The sequence below is a fragment of the Octodon degus genome, unplaced genomic scaffold (assembly GCF_000260255.1).
Source record: "Octodon degus isolate 3935 unplaced genomic scaffold, OctDeg1.0 scaffold00027, whole genome shotgun sequence".
NCBI classification, from domain to species: Eukaryota; Metazoa; Chordata; class Mammalia; order Rodentia; family Octodontidae; genus Octodon; species Octodon degus.
Window position 1 is genome coordinate 15,085,622 of NW_004524603.1, and position 5,433 is coordinate 15,091,054.

General features: G+C 42.4%; 1 protein-coding gene across 1 annotated transcript in view; it reads left to right on the forward strand.

Moving 5' to 3' along the window:
- Positions 1 to 1,952: 1,952 nt before the first annotated feature.
- Mrps33 (mitochondrial ribosomal protein S33) overlaps positions 1,953 to 5,433 on the forward strand; it is an 8,610-nt gene continuing 5,129 nt past the window's right edge. Inside the window, exon 1 of the mRNA XM_023712759.1 lies at positions 1,953 to 2,014. The gene's annotated coding sequence lies outside the window, so the exon portion shown is untranslated. The remainder of the gene's footprint in view (positions 2,015 to 5,433) is intronic.

Sequence of the window (5,433 nt, forward strand, 5' to 3'; positions counted from 1 at the left end):
AAAAAAAAAAAAAAAAAAAAAAAAAAAAAGACACTGTCTATACAGTGTCCAATAGCTTTAAAAAAAAAAAGAGTCATAATAAAAGCTCTTAAACAGTCACCGGCCACTCTTTTATTCTTTATGCTAGGACTCGGATATGGTTTAAGAGTATCCCCGAGACTCATGTGTTGAAATTTAACCCAACTGTGGGGCCTTTGGGAGGTAAGGATTCAATAAAGCCATTAGAATAGTCTTCACAATTGAATTCTGGTGGGTTTATAGTAAAACAGTGCCCACAGACCACACATACGCACACATGCTCCCTGTCTCTTGCCACGGCATGCACTGCACCATCTCGAAACTGCCAGCACCAGATGTGCCTCTCACCTTTGAAACAGAACTGTGAGACAAAGGAAATGTCTTTATAACATACCAAATCTGTGCTACTGTGTTGTTAACAGAAAATGGACTAATATATCTTGTTTCAAGAAAGACTGATGGTAGTTTATGGAGATTCACAAAGCATACACAAACAAGAGGCAAAATGGAAAAACAAGGAGCACAAATGGAGCCAAGAAGTTAGTGCAAATATAGCTGGCCCTCCATAACCACAAGCTCTGTGAATTCAACCAACCATGGATGGAAAATATCTGGAGGAAAAAATGTTATCTGTAGTGAATATGGACAGATATTTTTTCAGTCATTACTACCTTAACACAGTGTAACAACCATTTACACTGCTTTTACACGGTATTTGGTAATGTAAGTAATCAAGTGATGATGTAAGATACATAGGAAGCTATGCATAAGCTATAAGGTGTATGTAAATAATACATTCTAGGGGTTGGGGAGATAGCTCAGTGGTCTAAGTGCCTTTCCAGCAAAAGGGCCCTGGATCCCTGGTGCTGCTATGCCTTGCTGGCCTCAGAATCCAGGGCGTGACTATGACTACCCTGGCACATGCCTGTAATCCCAGTGCTGGGGAGGCTGAGACAGAAGAATCGCTACAAGTCCAAACTGCATAGCAAGACCCTGTGTTAAAATAAATAAAAATTTTTAAATACATTTTATATAAAGGACTTGAGCAGATACTTGCCTTCCATATCTGCAAGGGGGTCTAGGCCAAATATGTATGTGTATATGTGTGTGTATCTTAGTCAACTATAAATTTGGCTTTAAATCTTCCAAAAGTCAACATGTAAAAGAAGTCTTGTTTATACGACAAAAGGAGTATTAGATAAAAATAAGCCAAGTTCACAGAAACACAACACCCAAGTGAAATTCTGAGAACGTTTTTGGACTATAATTATGAATAGGATTCCCATAACCTCCGGTGTAAATGTAACTATAGTCATTACACCCAAGTTTATAACTCGCTCGCCAAGTGTACAATTCGCTGCGGATTTACCTTAAGAGTGAAACACCTACCAGCGTTGTGTAGTGGGCGAGTCAGAGACACAGACTCAACAGAGCCCTAAGCCTGCCAAGAGCAGGCAAAGAAGGCCTCCGGTAAATGATCCTGATAGCCAGAGGATGAGTAGTTAAGAGGAAAAGGAAGGAAATGGCATTCCTGGTGGGTTAGAACTAACCCTCGGCATCAAGTAACGCTCTGGGAAAACAGAAGGTCTGTGCCGAGTAGAAAGAGTGGGAGGAAGAAAAAAACCCTGCATTTCATCCTCCCATTATTGAGCGCATGCATCGCCACTGCTTTAGAGCTTATGGAGGCAGCTCTGCAACCATTCCCAACAAAACGAAGCCCACCTTCCTTCCAAAGGAGTAACCCTCCTTCCTTCTCTCCGGGTCCAGCCTAGCAACAGCAAGAGGCGCTCTCCTCACTGCGCAGGCGCTAAGGATGACCTCGAAGGCCCCACCCCAGGAGCGGAAGCCAGTCCTTCCGGGTCGTTAACAGGGCTCCGCTCTAGCCACCAAGCTTCCGTTTCTCTATTGTTCTCTGTAGCCGCCAGCCGGAGCTGAGACCGGTTAGGAGGGCGGGACTTCCGGGTCAGGGCGCGTGGGTGAGGAGGGGCAGGACCAGGTAAGGCTGTCCCGGGTGGTGCGGGTCTGCACTGAGCTAGCTAGCGGCGAGGTCCGTTAGAGTCCCTGCACGTACTCCTTGCTCGCACACTGGCCAGGAAAAGGACGAGTCCATTTACTTAGTTCCGAGGTTTCACGTGCATCGCACAACACCTCGGCCTTTTGCTGAAGTTGGGGGATATTACCCAACGAGGCACGCCCGCGTCTCTCCCGCTGTAATTTCCTCTGCGGCGCGGTTCTTCCCCAGATTGCCACAGTCGTGGCTCAGTTCCCCTGCTCATCAAATGGCCTTCTGCACGGTAGCTTTATGTAGGGCGTGCAGGTTACTTTTGTTACTATTTTAAGAAAAAATATTTTTGTGTGGCCCTGTGGATTCAGACGTGGGAAAATCTGACGCTTCTAAAGGTTCCATCACAGGGTTGGTAGGCAGGCAGGGGCTTAAGGATTGCTCTTGCTGCACTGGGCAAAGTTAACATATTCAGCGCCTTTTGTGTCTTTCTAACCCTATAAAATAATTGGTAGCAGGATTTAAAATAGAAAAGCGTTCTGATTCGGTTGTTTTTCTGTGATAAGACAGTGTGCGTTCCTTGGGTCCTCATCGGGGCAGGCGCTGGCCACGACTGTTTTCATAGCAGCCTCGCAATTCAGTAAGTAGTTTTTACTGTCCTGATTTAGCAGAATAAAGAACCGAGGCATTAGAATATGAAAATGACATGGCCATTAAAAGGCAAGAAGTCAACCAGCTTATCTACTTCGAAGCTGATGTTATCTGCTAAGCACTGGTCTTTGAAAATGTCTTCCCAGCAAAATTACAGAGGCATTTGCAGTTAAGCATACGGCTTTACAAGTTCAGAATGCAGAGGCACCTCCTGCACTTCATCCTCACCTTTCAGAGAGAAAAAGGCAACCCCAGCTCAACGCCAATTACTGAAATATAATGACTTTTTAAATGCATGAGGGGCCAGGGAGATGGCTCAGTGGGATAAGCACTTCCCTGGCAAACGCAAGGGCCAGAGTTCAATCCCTGGTTCCACCAAAAAATAAATAAAACCAATAAATGCATGAAGATGTATTTCAATAATGCACTGAAATTCATCAGAAAGATGAAAGAAACTTGCCCTGTTATGCCAAAGGGAAAAGAGTATGAGAATTTACATGTATGGGCTTGTTTTGCTTAGCATATGTGAATATTGTAATTTGTTCTGCTTAACATGGTCAACTGCAGTTATTGTTTCTCCACAAAACTATAATTTAGTTTCACATTTAAAGAAAAATGACATTTGAAAGCCACTATTTTGACCTCTTAAAATGCTTTTATGTGAATCAAAATCTAATTGACATGTAAATTATTTGCCTTTTACTTTAATGTCATGAACATGGTCATCATGTTCTCTTTTCTTTTAAGTAAAATAAGGAAATTTTACCAGAGTCCTGAAAAGGCCTAAGTAAGCGTTTTTCATTTTTTTAATTTAAAGCTAATAAACGAATGATCATTTGTCAGTCTTGAGACCAAACTTACAGCAAAACCTTTAGCCTATGTTTAAAAAAAGGGGGGGGGGGGACACATCAAGTTCCTCTGTCATTCCCTATCAGTGACAAGTGTCTGCTCTGTGGAAGGAAAATAGCAGTGGTGTTGGTAACTTTTAAGCATTTTCAGTTTCCCCTCGTTTAGCAAATGGTTCTTTGCTTCTATTACAGAACTCAGGTATAAAGGGGCTTATTCCCTTTCTCTGTCATAACATTTCAGGACTCAGGTTTTGTGGTATAACCATGTTCCAACTGATTTCTAATGTGATCCTACTACTTAGGAGTGATACATCCCAGTAATCCACCTTATTGCAAAATAGGCATGAAGATAGTTTAGCAATCTGTGATGGCCACGGTGACCACGGCCCTCTTAGCTACTTTTTGTGTTACCAAGGTGCCAGTGCCTCCTCCCCAGGTTTCTCTGATTCTCAGGCTTTGTAAGTGCAGAAACCATTGAAGGGAGGCACTGTACAGGCCTAACTTACAGTGTTTTTTTTTCTTTTCCCATGACTAACCAATGACAAGTAATCAACAGATGTGTCTGTGCGGAACATAGGAACATCAAACTTGCAAAGAGTTGAGTACCAGGAATTGAGCTCAGAACCTCGCACTTACCGGCAGGCATTGGACCGCTAGGCTATATCCCTGACCCCAGGAAGGTTTTACCTAAATTACTATCTTCTCTGTGCTACTTCATCATTTCTCACTGTAGTTCTCCAAGACAACTTTCAAATGTAAGGACCTCCCACCCCCAGCCCAATCTGCAAGCACTGTTTTCAGAAAAAGCCAGCCCAGCCTTTTTGACTGTTTACAAACCCAGCAGGTTTAATTTTGCTCCCATTGAGAAAAGATTAAGTCTTGACTATTGACTATAAAGAAATGGAATGATAAAATGTCTTCCCTGTTTGACACAGAACTCTTAGACATTATAGATAACTTTTTGGAATGTTTTTGTATTGAAATTTAATAAAACTTTAACACAGAAAAAAAAAGAAGAAAAGAAAAAGCCAGCCCAGATTTAGAGATGATAAGTAACCCTTAGAAACACAGGCAGTGTATGACAGAGCCAATCAACAGGATCCATGCCGCCTATTTTTAAAAAGCTTTGGAATTGAGAACATGAAAACATTATAGTACATTATAGTTCCCAGACCAATTACAAGTATCTGTAGAAAAGCTATGTGATTACAGTAGAAATATATCCTGATGTCGTAATGCTATATAAGTTAGACAAGGCATTGAAGAAATGGCTTGTTAAACTAGTGTGTGGAAAAGCAACTACTCTAATGGTGAAAGGAAGAGAAAAGGTAAAGCATGCAGTGAAACTTTGCAGCTTCCCAGGGGACTTGTGGACAATTTCAAGGTTTTTAGAGGTGTATGGTACTACTTTGTTACCAGTTTCTGTTTAGACATTAAATTGTTAATCTGTCATCGATAAAAATAGAACCGTAGATCCAACAGCACCAACCCAGTCCCATCCACATCCACATAATGGAGCAAGAGTTGGTTGAAAAATGGGCTGAACAGGGAAAAAGAGGTCTATAGTTTACCGGGGTCCCAGTTTACCGGGGTGGGGGACCCGGAGCTGATCTTTCTCCCTTCGCTGGCCTTCAGGTGGCACTGTTGGCCCATGATTGCTTGGTGTTCAGAATGAGAAAAGCTTTGAGCATGACTTTCAGCTTTTGGTCTCTGAATGCATCTTAAATGGGTATTAAGATGTCTTTAGTTTAGTCACTGAGTTTGTTTTCTTGCAAACACTATTGAAATTTTGCCAGGTGAACAGGGTCCCTGCCCACACCTGATCTACCTCTTAGCTGGTGTGTGGGATCCTGCTTTTGCTGCGAGTGGTAGTTTTTTGGCATTCTTATTTCCTCCCCTCTTGGGTTTTTGTTT